This window comes from Sorex araneus, chromosome 2, assembly GCF_027595985.1.
Source record: "Sorex araneus isolate mSorAra2 chromosome 2, mSorAra2.pri, whole genome shotgun sequence".
Classification (NCBI taxonomy): Eukaryota; Metazoa; Chordata; class Mammalia; order Eulipotyphla; family Soricidae; genus Sorex; species Sorex araneus.
Window position 1 is genome coordinate 88,583,458 of NC_073303.1, and position 21,738 is coordinate 88,605,195.

Below are 21,738 nucleotides of genomic sequence, written 5' to 3' on the forward strand. Positions count from 1 at the left end.
TCCAAACAATTTTGAACCATCTTCCAAGTCGCCTCAGTGCCCATAGTAAAGACACAAGAGCAAAAAAGAAGGCAAATCCAAATAAGGAGGACAAAGAGTGCTCCCCACCACCAGGAAACGGGCATTCTTTTCTTACCAACGCTGGGCAGTGGTCCGCAGCACGCCTCTCCGAGCAGTCGTCCCTGCAGTTCTGAATCCTCCCTCCAAAAGGAGGGGTTCTTCCTCGCGGTGCAAGATGAAATTCCCGGGTTTCGGCACCAGTTGTTCGTGGCCCGCGTCGCGATTTCCCTTCGCCAGCAAAGAGTGAGACGACACGGGTTGAGGATCCTTCTGCAGCAGTTTTATTCACTTAACTTCATGAGGAGAAAGAACAACAACCCGGGTAATGGCAGTCCTTATATAGCCTGGTTGCCCCGCCTCTAAGGTGGTGCTCATCTTCTATTGGCTCTCGCCCATCACCCCATAGGGTGGCGCTCATTCTATTGGCTCTCGCCAATCACCCCATATGAGGTGGCGCTCTATTGGCTCTCGCCACGCATGCGCAATGCGGTCGTTGCGCATGCGCAATGCGGTTGTTGCGCATGCGCAATGTGGTTGTCGCGCATGCGCAATGTGGTTGTTGCGCATGCGCGATCATGCGCATGCGCACATGCGCAATGTGCTCTGGCTCCCTACAATTTTAGGACCATATAATGTAATAAAATCAAATAAAAATACTTTAAAAACATTTCAGTGAGCTTTCTTTTACTCTAGAGAAATCTGTTTTCTCTTGAACATGTATCATCCTTTCTCCCCTCACATTTTTCAAAATTTCCTTAAATAAAAGCTGTTTCCCATTACTAAAAAAAAAGACAGTGTCACTAGATTAATAGATTACTAGAGATTTCTAAATACAAATGTTCACATTTAAGATTTCCACCCTCCCTCCCTCGTTTTCTTCTTTTCTTTTTCCTTCTTCTAACCTACTCTCATCCTTTTCTCTCTTTTTCTGACTCTTTTTCTCCTGTCTTTTAATTATTTTTCTTCCCAAACAAAACATAGACAACCATAATAGAATGTTATTTCAGTACGTTAATATTAAGAGGATGAAGGTTGAAAAAAGTACATATATATTATGAAAAGCTGGAGGCTCCAAATGGCAGAGTGAGTAAAGTCAGGGATGATAGTGAATATATATGGAAGCACAAATAAGGAAGCCAAGGCAAATGTCAACAATTCCCCAAATTGCTCTTTTCTGAGACTGCTCTCTGGGCAATTGAGAAATGCTTGACAAGGAGCTTTAAACATTAGGATGTAAGGTTTGGCAATCTAAATTGTGCTACATAAAATAGGCTCTTGGGTAACTAGTGTTCAAATTGGACAAAGAACAGACTGAATTTTATTGCTGCAAGGAGAGTACATCCCATTCACTGGGCAGACCTAAACCACCCTTGACAGAGGCTCAGGTTTAATCTCTGGTTCAGCTAAAGACCAATTTCACTATGCCTTGGAAATGCACTACTCCACAAAATTGGAATTTCCAGACAATTCTGTCTTTAAAGTCACCCTCACTACTACCTTGCATTTTCTCTTTAAGTTATCAGTTAGATTTGAAGGTATTTCTATCTACTATTATTCAGGTTGGTAAAATATCTCAATAGCGCTCTATCCTTACTTTAGATGTTCTTCTGTCATTATATATATGCATATTTATAAAATTAGATCTTTTTCATATGTGTATATAACTAGATCTCTATCATATATAAATATAGATATGGTATGTGCACACATTCAAAATTTGAAGAAATTTAGAAATATTTTATAGTACTGGACCAGAGAGATCAGGGTTAAGGTAACCACCTTGCATGTGGCTGATGTTTATTCGATCCTTCTCAGCACATGTTCCCTCAAGCATAGCCAAATATATCCCTGGAGGCCCCAAATCACTGCTAGGTGGCCAGTTAACACCTGGTTCCTCAAGACTTGTACAGCAACTCATTTTTACTGCTTAGCACAAAACTGCCCAGTGGCAAAAAATTGGCAGGAAGTGCCCCACTCATTCTGGGCTCTGCTTCAGTGGGACAATCTCCACATTAGAAAATTATAATACATTTTGGTATAGATTTTGCTTCTTTTCTTTTATAAAAATTAAATTAGATTTTCTTCTTTAAATAGTTTTTTTCTAAATAGATGTAAGAGTTTACTGATATTTTTAATATTATCCACATTTCAAATATTTATTAATAAAATATCTTAAGTACTATACTAAGAGGTGGATAACCAAGGAGAATTTTGAGTCTAGTCAAAGTAACTTAAGAAATAAATATGTACAATGAATTGATTTAAAATTTAAAATCATTTGTTGATAATGAAAAAATAGGTTATGAATGATTAAAGATTAATTCATAAGAAAAAATGTGTTTTAATGATTTAAAAAACGAAGAAAGACTTTCATTTAGGATAGGATCTAAATGTCAAAGAAATTTTCCTTTCAAAAATTTTAAAAATAATTTGTTTTCTTTAAGTTTAATATTTCCTGGAATGTTTTTTATAAGTATAGTGGTTATATATAAGTATATATATAATTATCTTTTATAAGTATAGATGTTAATAAACTTAACATCTAGTTTTAACAATGATCGATAGCAGGCCTGGGATATAATACAGCAGTTAGGAACCCGGAAGTTGCATGCATTGGCCCCTGTCTGTGCCCTGGCACTGCAACCCCCACCAGCTTCTCCTCTTGGCCCCTAGCATGTCCCTGGTAGGCCCTGTACCCTTGGGTCTTCACATTGAACAGCTGATCTAGTTGGGCAAGTAAAACCTCTTAAAACTAGACACCGACCACTTCTTGGGAGATCCCCAAATTAAGAAAAAAGATAAGATATTAAAAATAATATTTTATTTTTTAAATTATTTTTTTGGGGAGCAATAGCATAGCAGTAGGGCATTTGCCTTGCGCGAGGTCAACCCAGGTTCGATCCCTCCGCCCCTCTCGGAGAGCCCAGCAAGCTGCCGAGAGTATGTCGCCCCCATGGCAGAGCCTGGCAAGCTCCCTGTGGCGTATCCGATATGCCAAAAATAGTAACAAGTCTCACGATAGAGACATTACTGGTGCCCGCTTGAGCAAATCAATGAGCAATGGTATGACAGTGGCAGTGATTAAAAGTAATAGCAACAATTATCAGTGAATAATCTTTTGTCTATGTTCTTTGTCTGGGCATTTTTCCCCACACTCCAACCTTATTATTTCAAAACAAATTCTAGAATTGTGTAATTTCTTTTAAATGACCATATGTCTGTAAATGAAAAAATAAAAATTTTAACTTTATCGGAACATCATTGTCAAGGGGAGGAGAGATAGTCCACTGGGTAATGTGCTTGCTTAGACACAACCAACCCTAGTTCAAGCTCTGATACCGAATATGATCCCTTGATCTGCCACAGGAATGATCCTTTCCTTGAGCACAGAACCAGTAGTAATGTTTGAGTACTGCCAAGTGTGACCTAAAAGACAAAGCAAACAAAAACAAACTCTTCAAATAGAATACAATTGCCATAACTAAAGGTCTCTAATCACTGTCTCACTGTCATCCTATTGTTCATCAATTTATTCAAGTGGGCGCCAGTAACATCTCCATTTGTCTCAGTCCTGAGTTTTAGCAGCCTCTCCTTATTCGTTTTATCCAATGATTGGTGGCTCTTTTCAGGGTCAGGGGAATGAGACCTGTTATTTATTGTTACTGTATTTGGCATCTCGAATATGCCACAGTGAGCTTGCCAGGCTCTTCCGTGCAAAGGTTCCTAATAATTAAAAATTAATTAATGAAATGACATATGCTTATATATATTACTAAGAGAAAGGGCATTTAATCTTTTGCTTGTCTTTTGGGCCATACCAGTGGTGTTCACAGCTTTCCTTTGGCTCTGTGCTAAGGGATCACTCCTGGCAGGGAATAGAGACTATGCTATCAGGAATCAAATTCTGGTAGACCATATGCAAAGTGAGTGCCCTACAATTGCTGTACAGTTGCTCTGACCTGCCAAAAAAAGACATTTGACCATCAAATATTGTCACCTTTCAAAAACGTTTTGTAAAAAAAGTTATGGCTTTGGGTTAGAGTGATAGTACCTCAGGTAGGGTGTTTGCCTTGCACACAGCCAGCCCAGGTTGGTCCTGGAATCCCATGTGGTCCCTCAGAACCAGGAGGAGTAATTCCTGAGTGCATAGCCAGCAGTAATCCCAGAGTATTGGAGGGTGTGACCCCCTCAAAACAAAACAAAACAAAATGCTATGGCCTCATAACATCACTTGTATCAATTGTATCACTTGTCTCCCATTGATCTTCCATTTGTTGGAGTGGGCACCAGAAACATCTCCATTCTTCCCTGTCGAGTGCTAGTGTAGCCCAATGATATCTGCTCGCTCCAGGAACATAAAATTCAATTTTTTCTGTTCATATCCTCCACCTGTTTCCCCTTGTTGCTGTTGTTATGATAAACAGAGATCATATACAGACTTGCTTAGGTGCTTGCACAATAAATGAATGTTCACCAGTATCCAACCCTTCAGTTGCAGAGCTTGCTTGCCTCTGAGTCAGAGACTGCATATCCCATTGTGATTCTGAGGTTTCAATTGATCAGAGCTACTGGTACCATGCTCAGAATCCCTGAGGTGACACTCAGAATCCAACTTGTGGCTTTGAGCTTGCCAAAAAAGTGCCTTTAGCCCTGGAATCATCCTCAGGTTCCCCTTAATTTTTAAATTGTCTTGTAAAATAGTTTGCTGAGTTGTTTTAAAGATTTGCTTTGCATTTTTTTTAAAAAAATTATTGAATCACTGTGAGATAGTTACAAGCTTTCATGTTTGGGTTACAATCACACAATGATCAAGCACCCATCCCTCCACCAGTGCACATTCCCCACCACCAATATCCCTGATATATCCCCCAACTTTCCCACCATCCCCCTGCCTCCATGTCAGACAATATTCCCCATACACTCTCTATACTTTTGGGAATTATGGCTTGCAACACAGACACTGAGAGGTCATCATGTTTGGTCCATTATCTACTTTCAGCACACATCTTCCATCCCGATTGATTCCTCCAGCCATCATTTTCTTAGTGATCCCTTCTCTATTCCATCTGCCTTCTCCCCTTCACTCATGAAGCAGACTGCCAGCTATGGGGCAATCCTCCTGGTCCTTGTGTCTACTGTCCTTGGGTATCAGCCTCATGTGATGTTACCCTACACTTCATAAATTAGTGCAGTCCCTCTTTCTGACTCATTTCACTTAGCATGATATTCTCCATGTCTATCCATTTATAAGCAAATTTCATGACTTCATCTCTCCTAAAGGCTGCATAGTATTCCATTGTGTAGATGTGGCAAAGTTTCTTTAACCAGTCATCTGTTTTAGGGCACTTGGGTTGTTTCCAGATTTTGGCTATTGTGAACAGTGCTGCAATGAACATATAGATAACGATGTCATTTCTACTGTGCTTTTTTGCATCCTCAGGATATATTCCCAGAAGTGGTACTACAGTATTATATGGAAGCTCAATTTCTAATTTTTGAAAGACTGTCCATATTGTTTTCCAGAATGGCTGGACCAATCAGCATTCCCACCAACAGTGAAAGAGCATCCCTTTTCCCCTGCATCCATGCCAGCACTGGTTTATTTTGTTCTTTTGAATGTGTGCCAATCTCTGTGGTGTGAGATGATATTTCATTGTGTTTATTTGCATCTCCCTGATGACTAGCGATGTGGAGCATTTTTTCATGCACCCTTTGGCCATTTGTATTTCTTTTTTGAGGAAATTTCTGTTCATTTATTCTCTCCATTTTTTGATAGGGTTGAAGGATTTTTTTCTTATATAATTCTACTAATGTCTTGTATATCATGCATTCTTTTCTTTGTGTTTGATTTGAGGCACACACCTGGCAATGTTTAGAGCTTATTTCTGGCTTTGTACTCAGGAACAAATTTTGTCCTGGGGGACATATGTGATACCAGGAATGAACCTGACCCAGCCCCATGCAAGGCAAGTGCCTGACACATTATAATATCTTTCGGGCCCATGTGCTGTATTTTTAATAGGTGTTTTAGAGTCATTCTAATTCCCAGTAACATATTCTGTTTCCCCAAATCCACTTTTTTATTGAAGAATAAAATTTCACTGTAAAATCTGTCTGTGGTTGATTAAACACGTGGGCTTTCTTTGAACATATTCTTATGTCCTGTGCACCTCACATACTGTTGAATTCAGAATCTTGACCAGCTTTCTTTTCAGTTTTCTTTGCAATAATCCTTCTTAGGTTATGTTGTGCATTTAACTACATTACATGAGGAGAAATATCACTTTAGGCTATTTCTTATTTTTTTTATGGAATAGAGTAAGTTTAGATCTGTCTCATAGTAGTATTGATTATTATTGACAGGTTTATTGCTTTGGTAATATCCCAAAATTTACTCATTCATTCTGATTTTATAATTTCTCCAACCTTTATTTATTGTAATTCTTCAAAAGGGATTTTTTTTTTGCATTAGCCATTTGGTATACTGAAATACAGCTTAGATCAGGAAAGTAAGATATTTTTCTGGTTGCTTTATTTACTTACCAGTTTTAGATTAAAACCTTAGACTATAAAAAATAATCCAACCTTTGTCCTCCAAAGCTAAATCTATCATTACTTTTTAAATTTTTTTATCATCAAAATTTTGTGTTTTTAAAAATATTTGATTTTCCATTTAGTCATTATTTCTGCAGCTTATATTGCTATATTTTTGGCCAAGAGGAGCTTTTCCAAGTTTGTTTCTATAGATACTTTGATCTGAATTCAATAGTTGTTAAAAATTTCCTAGTGTTCTGATGTTACAAGATATGCAAACCTCATCCAATAAACTTTTTTTTAATACATGATCAATCATTTATCCGATTAGAACTGACTTTGTCTCACAGTAAATGACTTGTAGAGACCCAAACCCAGGCCACTGTTTTATTAGATTGATTACACATCTAGAATATTGAGTGTGTGAAACAAAGAAATACATTTTGTGGAAGAAAAGGCTTCATGTTCACATGCTATTTTCAGTTCAATTTTTTTACATATATTTTTAGCTTTTTGATGATGACTGTGCAAATATTTTCTTTTCAAAATATGAAGATAAGAGCTGCAATTTGTTTATGAATAACAGATATCTAATAATGCAATTAATTAGCAATTTAATTACTTTTTGCTTTATATGAGAAATGATATTAGGCACCATGATATTTGACAGAATATAAAATTATGTCATTGTTAGGATAAACCAATCTCATCCTGTGTATTTTTGAAATTTTTTTTCTTTTCTTTTCTCTTCCTATTTAAAATGTTTTGAAAGGGACCACTCCTGACGATGCTTGAGAGCACTGAGATGTCAGTGATAGAGATCAAAGTTTTGCACATGCTAATCCTGACCTCTAATATTTGCTCTCTCTTCCCAGGTGCAGTTCCTCTGATGCTTGTTTATTTGTTTGCTTTTGAGCTTGATGGTGCTCAAAGCTTACTCTTGGCTCTTTATTCAGGATATATGTTGGCACTCAGAGGACCATATGTAGTGCTGGGAATTAAACTGGGTCAGCCACAATCGAAACAATCACCTTACCCTCTATTCTATGTCTATAGTCTTTCATTCACAAAGTATTATCCATTAGGCATGAACAGACAGATACAACATTTTATAGTCACTAGAAAATGGCTCAGTTTGTAATTTTATATAAAGTTAACTATATTATTTTGCTTTAAATGTTTATACATTTCTTTTAAAATTTAGATTGATTTTGCTTATAATTATGCATTATATTTGCAAGACCCAAAATGAAACGTATAAAGGAAGTTATATTTAATTAAATCTAACATCTATTACCAAGCTTCAATGTGTTTAATTCCCTGATGAAAAAAGAATTGGTTTGAGGTGATTCTTCATTTGTAAAATACAAACCAAAATATACATTAAAATTTATATTTTCTTCTTTATTAAGTAAAAGATAACACACATACAAATATGTGCTCTCATTATTCTATTCTAAAATTTTATGATTGACAAAAATTAGAAGTGTGGTGCCATTTTATGCTTATAATATATATTTCTTTGGGCACTTTCCATGTTTAGAGTACCATTATTATTTATATTTGTGTTAATAATTTTCTCTAATGACTTCATGTTTCTAAAATTTTCTAGTGTTTTATAAGCATCAGTCACCTAATGTAATAACAACTCACACATTATCAAAACACTTTGTTTCACTCAAAAATATGCATTTGCAAACAGATATAAAGAGGGAACCTATGCTAGTTAATTTTTGAGTAACATCTATTTGAAATATATATCTTTTAAGTTAAATTGTATTTTCGTTGAAATGATTTATTTAATGGATTGAAATATTCCTCTGTGATATAACACTACACAGTTAAGAAGATTTCATAGATGTTTAATTATAATTAAAGTGTTTGGAAAACATGGTAGGAATAAAATACAATGATTAGTGATGGGTTCACTTATTTATACCTAACTGCAAATCTTATAATTCATAGGAGCTGTAAATTGAAATTGCTCAAATATTTCATGAAAGTCTTTCTAACATACTCTCTTGAGATTTGATAAAAGTGTTTGTGCAGCTTTCAACTACACCTATAAGTTCTAAAAAGATCACTCTTGGGCTGGAGCGATAGCACAGCGGATAGGGCGTTTGCCTTGCACGAAGCCGACCCAGGTTTGATTCCCAGCATCCCACCGCCAAGGGTAATTCCTGAGTGCAGAGCCAGGAGTGACTCTTTTGCATCGCTGGGTGTGACCCCCGCCCAAAAAAAAAGCAAAAAAAAATCACTCATGTATCATATGAATTGCTTGCTACTAGACTGATTTGGGCTGGAGCAATAGCACAGCGGCAGGGTGTCTGCCTTGCACATGGCCGACATGGGTTCGATTCTTCCGCCCCCTCCAAGAGCCCGGCAAACTACTGAGAGTGTCTCACCTCCGTGGCAGAGCCTGGCAAGTTACCCATGGTGTATCCTATTTGCCAAAAACAGTAACAAGTCTCATGATGGAGACGTTACTGGTGCCCACTCGAGCAAATCGATAAGCAACGGGATGACAGTGACAGTGACAGACTGATTTGTGGAGACCACTGCTCTCCTCAGTATAATACAGCATGTACTATGTTTGACAAAAATAAGTAAACTTGAACTGCAGGATGCACTGCATGTTTTCCCTGCTTATAGCTGTTCAGGAAACAAAACAAAATAATAATGTGATTAGATTCCAGAAAAATATAACACTAATCACAGCACTATATTTGAAATAAGCATTGTTGGTTACTATGCTCCTCAAATATATGCTTATAACATAAAATTATGAACAAAAAATACAGATCACTTAAAAATAAAAACAACTTATCTTTTGGTTCCTTAAAGATATTTTTTTAAGTCAAAATAAGAAATTAGTCACAAAAGAAACAAAAGGTGAGAAGCAGGTTTTTTAAAAAAGGAAAGAAAAAAATAACTCCGGAACCTACTCATTGTGGTTTTGAACTAGCCTATAATCAAATCCTAAGAATACGTGTTCTATTTTTACTATTTCATGGATACATTTTTAAGTAGTTGTACAGATTATATACCTCCATTGACTATTTTGCTTTGTTAGTTTTGTGGACACACCCAACAGTGCTCAGGGCTTACTTCTGCCTCTGTGCTCAGGGATAACTCTCAGAGGGGATTGGAGCACCATATGCGGTTCTTAGGATCAAACTTAGGTCCAATATGTGCAAGGCAAGCACTTTACTGGCAATACTATCTCTACAATCCTGCAGGATGGTTGATACAATAAAAGGAGAAAAGTAGAAAAAGATATCTTCTGAAGACTAAATGTATTGAAATAGATCTTGCTTCCTTGAGTGCTTAAAATACCAGAAAACATAAGTGAGGCAAAACTGGATTAATTTAGGGGAAGGAAATATTCATCATCTTGTGACAATATTTTGGACCATATCCAGCAGTTCTCAGGGGGCTATTTCTGGCTCTGTGTTCAGGATTAATTCCTGGCGGTGCTCACGGGGGCCATATGTGGTGCTGAGAATTCAAACCAGGGCTGTGACAGCCACATACAAGGCAAATGCCTTGCCTCTGGTAATATTCCTCTGGCCCTCAAGTCTATATTTTTGAGGAATTGATGATTCTATTACCTGCTACACAAACTTAAAGTTCATTGGGTAATTCCCTATTGGAAGCCTTTTATAATTTCACTGGTCGTATATAAATCTATCTACAGTGTGAACTTGGGTTTGATTCAGTTAAGAAAGTGAGCATAGTAACCAACAATGCTTACTGCAACTGTACTGCTGTTCTCAATGATATGATTTAGTAGACACGAATCATTTTAGTGCAAATGTTGTCTTTTCACAACTCTTTATTCTGAAATCATAAACATCATGTCTTTTCAAATTAAGTTATTAATATAAACCAGTATTTCAAAAAAAGAGTTAATATAAATGTTTAAAGTCAATTCCTCTCTTTGAAGTGAGGACACTTTACTCAATATTTGTGTGCTTTAAATTTTTATCTGCAAAGGAAAATTTATAATGGCTCAGACTTAACCCTTGACTTCCTTTCTGAACTTATTTCAGAAAAGAAATCAAGTGGTCTATTTTAACTTCTTAGGATAATCGAATGTTATACTCGATATTTGAAGAAGCTTAAGTTTGACAGACATAATTTTTGGAGAATGGCTAGAAAATCTTGTTTCTAATACCGGGTTTCATGTGATTTTATTTTACTGTAGCATCAATCACCATCACTGTCATTTCATTTATACTACACAAAAGTCAACAATAATGTATATGTGCTTTATAGGCTATTTTTCTGAGAGTTATACCTTAATAAGTCATTCTTTAAAAGGTCAACCCCAGGAGCTGGTTTGTAAGTATATTATATTCACATAGGGCTATGCTATATTAATTACTTTGTATATGGAAACAGATCCATCCATGATGGAAAGGTAAAATATTCAGATTTATTATTAAAATGAGTTTGGGAAAATAATAACTAAGATATAACCTTTGTGGCCTTGCTTGTCTACAAGTATTTTACTGAAAGAACCTCTCAAAAAGACAAGAATAACCAGTAACAGCCTCCAACCTGTCACATGTCTCCCCCACATTTTTAACCCCTCCAAAGGCAGTGAATGCTCTCCACAATTGGGTCTGACCTCACCAACCAAGGGACTAACTGAAGAAAACTATGAGGATGGGGTGACATCTGGGGCTTGAGCATTAAATAAGACTTTGGAATTTTCATTCCATCCCCACATTAGAATAGTTGGTCCATACCCCTCAAACATCTTAGATAAACTGGCCTCTTGTTCAAAATCCTGCAAGTTGCAGATATAGATGCAGTCCAAGTTGGACATTCCATCTGACTTCCACAGGGGGCCCGTGAACAGACCCCTTAGAGGTCTGCATTTGCAGCTGAAACTTCAACCACTTACAGCAAGAAGAAGATGATTTCTTCACCCCTGTTCCTCTGCCATGGTTGGCGCCCCCTGCTGAAGAGTAGAGAGTTTTAGGGACAAAAGAGGAACAGGGAAGGATTAGGAATATGGCCTTAAAGAAAATAAATAATTGGTACGAACTGTCAAAAGAGTGGCCTGGGTGGCCCCTGGTAACCTGAATGAGCTAGGTCCTGCCAGGTAATCTAAATGACCAGATATCAGAAGATAAACATCTCAACCTCTTCTCTGCTGTTTGAATATCGCATTTTATTTTGCAGCAGAAGGAGAATGCTCCCTCAGGGCTGATGACACTTAAATTTAAGAACTCTTGAGATTTTAATCTAAAGAATTTAGATGAATATAAGATTTTTCTAGAAAATTACAGTGTGTATTGATGACAAGACTGTAGGATATGTCCACAGACTTTGACATTAGAATGATCGGTGGTGGCTTTTCTGTTTTTCCATTTCCCTTCCATGTGCTGTTTTTGTGATGACTGGGGGTCATGTTCACGTGGTTGCAACACTTACACACTTGGCTGACAGGCATCACCTATTTTCACTGTGGAGCTTACAAACACTTTGTTGTGGTGCACCCATGACTGAACACTTTTTTTGTATGTCCAGAAATCCCAAATCATAGTGCATACAGGAGTGCACTTGACTTGTTGCTCAGTCCTTCAAACCAAACTCACACCCTCTCATTTGTAAGGTGGCCATTATTAAGTTCTCCCCAACCCTCCTGAGGGTGGGTTTGTCTGCTGGAGGCAGCGGTAAGGCATTTGCGTTGATAGAGGCATGGTGAGGAGCCCTTACCATTAAGGCCGCTGTGCCAAAACTCCCCCCGTTCGATCAGTCTCTGGGAGGACACAGACTCCATTAGCTGCCCACACTATTTCCTTGTGCATTTTTTTTAAAGAAACATTTGAATTGAAAAATTATGTTTGAGGGGGGGGGAAAGACATAATTGAGAACAAGGAAATGGTTTTTTTTATTGTAAGAAAATAAATGAAAACATTTTTTTCTCCCAATATATACGAAGTCCAGTGTACCTATAATAAAGAAGCCTGTGTGACAGAAATTATTTTTTCCCCACTTGATTTGCTGTGGAGTTATCCCAAGGTAAGGAGAAAAGATGCTGACCTATTTTTATCAGGATTAACTCCTAAGACTATGATTATAGGTGAGCAAATATGTGATCCATTTCTATGCATGGAAGCTGATTGAGCACTGGTAGTGCCAGAAGACCTCTGTTGAGTTGCAGACAAATATTAGCTATAGTGGCAGTCTTTTAGTGACCAGTGCCACCACTGCAAGAAGTTACTGGGCCCTAAAAGTCAATTAACAAAAAAATCTGTCAGGAATCTGTTCAAAATTCAGCTCCATGTTGAGATTTTGACAGAGTCTTTCTATAGTTTGTTATCAATATCTTAAATAAGCATTCTGGTGAAACTGTGATTTTCCTAGTTATGCTGTTACCATAACTACATTTCTTGGAAAGAAAAACCAGTTTATTCTTGCTGCCTGTCTTTCCTTTCTGAGATCTGGAATAGGATTACTATCTCCTAGAATTTTCCCATGAGCTGATGCTTTTTCAAAGGTCCATTGATGCCAGAATGGATAACTCATTAACACCAAGATGCTTAAGAGCAAACCTTTTGTGGCATATGTAGGCAATACTGTTGTGTGAATAGCTGCATTCAATCTCAGTTTCCCGATAATTTTCTGAGTGACATTAAGCAAGATATTTCGTCTTCCTTCCCTATAACAACCTTATATGGGACCAGAGAGATAGTACTGCAATTACACTGTTTCCCTTGCATGCAGCCAACCCTAGTTTGATTCCAGGCACCACATATGATCTCACAATAGTTGCATGAATGATCCATGAGTAAAGCCAGGAGTAAGGCCTGAGCAGAGCAGGGTGTCCTTCAAAAAAAAAATTAAAAACAAATGTTTACACTTAATTTTCAGAGTTCTTAGAAGAGTGAAATAGTCTATATAAAGCACCTAGTGTAGTCTCTGGACTGGAGCAATAGCGCAGCAGGTAGGGCGTTTGCCTAGCACGCAGCCGACCTGGGTTCAATTCCTTCGTCTCTCTCAGAGAGCCCAGCAAGCTACCGAGAGTATTCCGCCTGCACGGCAGAGCCTGGCAAACTCCCTGTGGCGTATTTGATATGCCAAAAACAGTAACAAGACTCACAATGGAGACATTACTGGTGCCCGCTTGAGCAAATTGATGAACAACGGGAAGACAGTGCTACAGCGCTACAGTGTAGTCTCTGGTTATTAGTAAAGAGTTATATATAACAAAATTACTTCTAATAGACAAATATATAATTTTAAGAAAATTATTACTAATGAAACTTTATTTTATTTATTGGTCACCATGCTTTATAATAGTGTCAATAGTAGGCTTTCATACATACAAAATTCCAACACAGTACCTCTGCTACTGGTGTTTTTTTCTACACCATTATCCCTGAATTCTCCCCTCAGCAATATCTTACCCACCTTGATATCCTCCTTCCATATATCTCACCATCGTGGTAAGCTCTATTCTGTAGACCAGATCTCAAGTTCTGTTGCTTTTGGTCATTTATTATTTTATTATTAAGCTTCTTAAAATCTCACATGTGAGAGAGATAATTCTGTATCCATTTGTCTCCATTTGTCAGACTTCACTAAATATAGTAAAGTGTAATAAAAATTATTTAGTCCCTATAAGGATTTTTCAGGTCTTGTCACCATGTACTCTAATTTTTTATACCTTTCAAGTTGTCTAAATATTTCAAATAGTATAGGTAGTGAAGAAAAGCAAAATGAAACAAAACAAAAATCTATGTCTCTGAAATTTTGCATCTCTTCTAAAGATAGATTTGAATCAGTACCATTTCAACATGGTTTTCATGTCCCACTAATGAAATCCAAACTGTCAGTCTCTCTGAAACACACAATGTATAGTGGCTCACAAAACTCCCAAGAGAGACCTTAGCTGTTTCTATTGGAACTCAGAAGGAATGATTGAGGTACATGGACTGCAGAAAACAAGAAACACTTCTTTCAGATTCTTGAGAAGTTATAAATCCTTTCATCAGCTGAGAAGTATTAATTTCCCCAAAGGCTCCACCAGCTGATCCATGACTACAAAGCAAAAGTCAGTAATCTCATAGAGTAATACAAAGTGTCAGCAAACCGGAGGACCCAGCAGATTTCTTGATACTCAACTATCATCTTCATTACAGAATATATAAATAGAAAGGGAAATTGTGTTTTCAATTTATATAACTTAATTTATTATGTTACCAGAATTTTCCTCCTTCAATTATTTTATTTTATGCATACAAATATCCTTAGGTACATTGTGCCAGTAACAATAGCACAGCGGGTAGGGTGTTTGCCTTGCATACAACCGACCTGGGTTTGATTCCTCCGTCCCTCTAGAAGAGCCCAGCAAGCTACTGAGAGTATTCTGCCCACATGGCAGAGCCTGGCAAGCTACCTGTGGCATATTCAATATGCCAAAATCAGTAACAATAAGTCTCACAATGGAGACATTACCGGTGCCTGCTTGAACAAATCCATGAACAATGGGACAACAGTGCTACAGTGCTACATTGTGGCAGTTTGAGGATTAAAGTGAATGAGATATAGTGAAAGGAAAAGTGGGTCTAGATACTTGAGACATCCAGTGGGATGTGTGTGTGTATGTGTGTACGTGTACACGCACACGCTGGGGGCATGAATGAATATGACATTGAGGAACTGGGATCTCAGTTCTTGAGATGTCTAAAGGTACAACTATTATGGGGCTAGACATAGAGAAAGTCAGACATATCTGTCAAAAATTACATGATGTTGTTCACTTTCTTGTTGAAAAAATACACATAGGTAGTTGAGCATTGAACAACATGGATTTGAACTGCACATATCCACTTATATGTATTTTTTTCTTATAGACAAAGTAGACTTACAATTTTCATAAATGTTATAATAGCATTGGAAATATATTTTAATGATTTTATTCATATTTCCTTTTTATTATGAACATGTGGTATAATATACATGTATTCCATATAAAATAAGTAGCACAGCAGGTAGGGCGTTTGGTTTGCATGCAGCTGACCTGGGTTTGGTTACTCCGCCCCTCTCGGAGATCCTGGCAAGCTACCGAGAGTTTCTTGAACACATGGCAGAAACTGGCAAGCTCCCCGTGGTGTATTCGATATGTCAAAAACAGTAACAACAAGTCTCACAATGGAGACATTTTTGGTGCCCGCTTGAGCAAATCGATGAGCAATGGGATGGCAGTTATACAGTGATACAGTGAATCAACTGTGTGCTGTGTCTAAGGCATTTAGTCTATGCTAGGTTATTAGTTTTTTGAAAATCAAAACCTTATGTTGATATTCAACATTGTAAAGGGTTGATGCCCCTAATCCTTGTATTACTCAAGGGTCAACTACATATGCAATGTGAATTTTGCTTGGTGATTAGGTTCATGAAATATTACAAGTTGATATATTCTTACCCCCTTGACTCCTGAGTACTGTGGCTAGATTGGCACAAGAGAATGCCAAGGCTTAGGCAAACATAAATGAGCTTAAGGAAATGCTGCAGGATTTCTGGCACTTCTACTTGACAATTTTCAAAAGAATACATTTAAGATCTTTTCTGTAGTAATTGAAAAAATAGAACTCTATGAAGATCCTCTGCCTGTCAAAGTACTTTTCCATCCTTAGTTCAGGCCCAGGAAATTCAGTGTCTAGGAAGACTACCAGTTCCCCAGTCACGCTTATGCTTTGGACTTCTCCCTAGTATAACTTTCAAATTGGTTAGGTCAGTGTTATTCAAAGTGGGCTGCACCACTTCTCTTAGATCACTGGAATGTTACAGGAGAATGTTGAAGCCTTGATTCCAACGTGGGGGAAAAGTGCTTTCAGAAGATAAATTTACAGGCAGGGGTGCGGGGGGGGGGGAAGCCAGGATGCCTTATAGTTTTATTTCTGAAAAAGGAAGTTGAGGCCAAACAAGTTTGGGGGTCTCTGTGTTAGTGTTTTCTGGGGATGTGTTCTTCAACAATATTGTTGAAAATTATAGGCAATTTATTGAAAGTACTTAGTTGCCCCCCATGGCAGAGCCTGGCAAGTTACCCGTGGCGTATTCGATACGCCAAAAACAGCAACAACAAATCTCACAATGGAGACCTTATTAGTGCCTGCTCGAGCAAATCGATGAACAATGGGATGACAGTGCTACAGTGCATAGAAATGTAGCATATGAATTCTGTCCCAAAAAATGATAGGATAAATGAGACAAGTTTAAGTCTGCCTCAGAAAGGAATGAGGTCATGGAGTTGTTCTTCATTTGAAAGCCAGCCAGTTCCTAACATGTTGCATATTTAAAATTCACTCTACCTGGCTGACCAAACTTCCACCCTGCTACACCCATGCTCCATGTCCCGAGTACTCAGATGTTCAGTTGTCCTCTTTGTTCTGTGTCCTTGCACCAGTATTTTGGTCAACTTCCAACATTTGATATATGACAATAATTAGCTTGTAGTGTGTAGTTCTCAATTCTTATTTCACAATTAGGTTATTCAGGCATCTAATATGCTAATGAACTAAACTCATTTATTATAACTTCCAGGAAGTTCTATTGGGAGAGCATAAATTCTGGTAACTACAGAGTATTTTTTTTCTAAATAAAACATATTCATCCTCCTCCATTAGTGTCCTTTAGAAAGATTTACATTTTATGCAGATATATACATTTGAATTTAAACAAAGGCAGACCAAACTTAATTATAAAGGGGTATAATAAATTCATTTTATTGATTTTATTAAATTTTACTGGGAGATTTTGTACTTAAAAGTCAACATCAATATTCCTGCTCCCGCATCATTTGTTACACAAGTGAGAGTGCACTCTATATCTATATGCAATTCTACAATTGTGATTTTGACTTAATATACCCATACTGACAAATATGTAGAGTTCATGCATGTTTCTATTCGTTTATTTATTTATTTACTTTTTATTTTGTTTGGAGGCCATACCCAGAGATGCTTAGGAGTTACTCCTGGCTCTGAACTCAAGAAATTACTCCTGGTGGTGCCAGATAGTGAACCCTGTTTGGCCATATGCAGAGCGAACACTCAAACTGCTGTGCTATACTTCCAGTACAAGCTGCTGTATTATTTTTCAAAATTTTCTATTATGATACTATGTCTTAAGACTATACTAGCAAATATATGACCTCTGACCTACACATGAATGCAGGACTTATTTGATATTTTTTTTTTACAAATAATGATGCTATAAGCCATCTTGCGTGCCACTTTTATGTGTATATATTGATATAACTCTACAATGAGCTCTAAGAAGAGGAATTATAAGGTCCATAGGATGAATTTTTGTAATTTGATCGATAACATCAATTTTCCCTTCATATAACTTATATCATAAACTCTCCCATTCAAGTCTATGAGAATGCATTTTCTGCATTGTCTCTCTGTTCCTATTGCACTCCCATTTGATATTTTGCTAGTTTGATAGGTAAAAAATGCCATTTCAATGTCTTTTTTTAAAAAAAGTAGTAATGATATTTAGATATTTTTAAGAATCATAATGATTTTATTTCTATGCTTTCATACATTTGCCAGTTTTTCTTTAAATTAGTCTATGGGTATGGTATGTCTCAAGCATATTTCTAAATTTGGTGTTTGCTTATAGATTTTCTTCTGAGGGTTTTCCTCCCTTCCCAAAGTTTTCCATAATTATTGTCCTTAACTTTATTGATATTTTTTGATTATTGCTTCAGGATTTTATGTTAAACTCCCGACACTGTATTTTTAATTCAGAGAGACTGCTGAACTCAAGTCTTAGTTCCCGTTCCTGTATTTTGTCTGGAAACTCAACCCAGGGAAACTTAAAATGTACCAAGGAGTAGAATGGGTCAAAGGCATATTTCAAATAGCACCCCCAAGTAATAGTACCCTTTTACCATTCCACAGGTTGTGCATTAGAGTTAAAGCTATTCATCCTCTTGCCAACTCAGGTTATGCTAGTGTCTATATTTGGTTGGGTGAGAAATGTTTACATTTTCTTCCATGATTGCTAATGGTACTCAAGAGAGAAAAATATTGACTGTTCTATGGTGATTGTCCCAAGTTATATTCACAGAATCATATTCCTGATTTAAAATTAGCACCCACAAGTCAATCTCTAAACAACAAAAGATTGAATGGCTTTCCTCTATAGTTTCATGCCTAAAGTCTGTCAGCTACCTCTTTAAGACATGGAGTTCTATTACTATAAAAAACATTTAGATAAACATACATTTCTTGTTTTTATTTCCTCCTATTAACTTGTTTTTTACATTGTGTAGAATGCATTATTGTCCGGTCAAAAAATTATTTTTCTCTACAAAGCTTTGAAATATCTTCATATATTATTATTTATTTTATCTTCACATTTACATACATTTAGAATATAATCTTACTAAAACTGAATTATTTGTATGGGTTTGTGTAAGGGTTAATGTAGTTTCTCATGATAAATCAATTCAACATACATATGATAATTCTTTGAGAATTTTTTTCAACTGTTCTGCAGTACTACTTTTGAAAGAAACCAAATGTTCATTTAAGCATGTATGTGTTTCTAGATTCTCCATCAACGTCCGTATGTGGGCAGTTTAAACAGAAATTAAATTTGTGGGAAGACAAGATGTTACAAAGATTTTTTTCTTTATATTTGTTATAATATACTGTGTTTTACATGGGATTCATTTGTATATTTTGATATTTCAAAATAAAGATGTTCATTATATTCTCCTTTAACCTATCTATATTAAGAAAGTAAATTTTTATCTCTGCAACATAAAAAATTGAAAGAGTTTCATAACAATGCATATATCTATCTATCCTACTCATATCTTTATAAAGAGATAAACATAAGCTTTATTTTCTTAAATGATTTTATGCTTTTAAATCTTCTAGAGAATATTTATTTTTCAACTTATAGTTATATAAGTGGGAATTAGACTAGAGGTGGATTAATTTAATACAATAAGGGTTTCATTGCTTTCCTTGGAGGGGGGTGTAAACTAAATATCTGAGGTATTCAAGAGCTTGTATTCTAAGCAAAACCTTAGACTTTAAGCTTATTTCTTGAAGGGTTATACTAAATCTATAAGGAAGTTGGTAGATGCTTAGGTTTTCATACCAGTTGCTCTTATCTGCCTATTATTTAACTCTTCTGAGTCAGTATATTCGTCAAGAAAGAAATAGAAAATGTGCAGATTTTATCAGATCTTGACTGTTCAAAACCTTATTTCTTTGAAATATTTGCTGTTTTTTATATCTTTGTCAGTTCTTTGATTTTCATATGTAGTACTATTCTGCAATCATCTATCATCTATTTCAACATTATTGTGATATAATACTATTTTCAACTGGAGAGGTAGTACAGTAGGTTGGGCACTTGTCTCATACACTGCCTACTAAGCTTTGTTCCCAGGCTACCTATGTGATCCCCTGAGCACCACCTGGAGTAATCTTTGAGCACTTTCAGGGTGTCTCCCCATCTCTGCAAACACACACACATATGCAACCTTATATAAAATACAAAATATAAAATATAGTATATACTGATCTTATTTCAGAGTCTCATAAATAAATATCAAAGAGAGCAGCTAGCTGTCTACCTTGGGCAGTTGAGAACTGCAGGGTGATCTTTAGAGATGGGGGGAGTGGTAGACGGGCCAGTTTCCCACACCTACCAAAACCCGGAGCCACACTCATACACTAACCATGCTTCCAGACGAACTGCCCAGTTAAATATTCTGGATTTTTCTGGAGCAACATTTCCAAACTCTACAATACTGATATCCCAGTAGGAAAGAGCACACCAGATTGAATAAGAACATAACATAGAATCCAACAATCTCAACTAATAAGAACATTAACACAGAAATCTTATCTTGCAACAGAAGCTTAGTAAACCCTCGGACAAGGACCTAATGTCCCCGTGGTGAAATACAACAATTTTCACAGATTTTCTTTGACTGAAATATTGCTGATGATTCAATTAGCTATTTAGTGGTAGGAAATAAGCAATATATAATAAATTATTGTGGACCTACAACCGGGATAGGCTTGAGGGGTAGTTGGGAAAATGGAGAGAGTGGTGGAAGAAAGGTGACTGGTGGTTGTATTGGTGTTGGAATAATAAATGCCTGTAGCTAATCATCATTAACAACTTTGTAAACCACGGTGTTTAAATAAGGCAGGGGTAAGCTACATTTTATGATATTTAAAAGTTTAGATTTTATATAGTAGAAAACATATATCAGGGCCAGAACAATAGCACAGCAGGCAGGACATTTGCCTTGCACAACAGCTGACCTGGGTTCAGTCCCCAGAATCCCATATGGTTCCCCAAGCACTTCCAAGAGTAATTCTTGAGAGTAGAGCTAGGAGTAACCTCTGAATATTGCTGTGTGTGACCCCATAAGCCAAAAAAGGAAAAAAAACAAAAAACTAAAAAAATCTATAGCATAAAATATCCTATTTTATATATACATATATCTTATTTTCCTTGAATTAATACACATGATTTCAGAGTTTAAATACCTATAATAATGTGTGGTAAACAAGAACTATTACAAAAACTACCTAATTCAGACAAGAAAAAAAGAAAAGTACTAAGATATCTTAAAAGAAAATACTCATAAGGAAAACTTTTTCATTAAGCAGGTAAAAAGTGAGGTTCGGGTTGAAGAGGAAGCTAAATTGACACACATCCAACATACAATAAAAACAATACTTAATATTTTTATGTTCCAATACTAGGGGTTCTAGTTTATCACTCATCATTATAAGAATTTACAATCTTATCTGTACTCTTGGATTAACTATTTATAGACATCCCCTTGCATGTATGGAGAATCCACACATATGTTATCTTTTCAGATATTGAAGTCTGATTATATACTGGAGACAGTATCTTGCCTATTAATACATTCATTTTCCTTGTTCCTCTGAACCAAATGAGATTCAAGAGGGCCTATTGCAGTTATCCTACTGATATCGCTTTAACAATGATATTGTGGGCTTGGCATTTTCATTTAAAGACTACTTTCTTTTAGTAATATCATATGTGATAGAGTTTACTGTGTGAATTCTCCTTAGTGTCTCTCAACTTCCTCTGTGTAGTATAAACTTG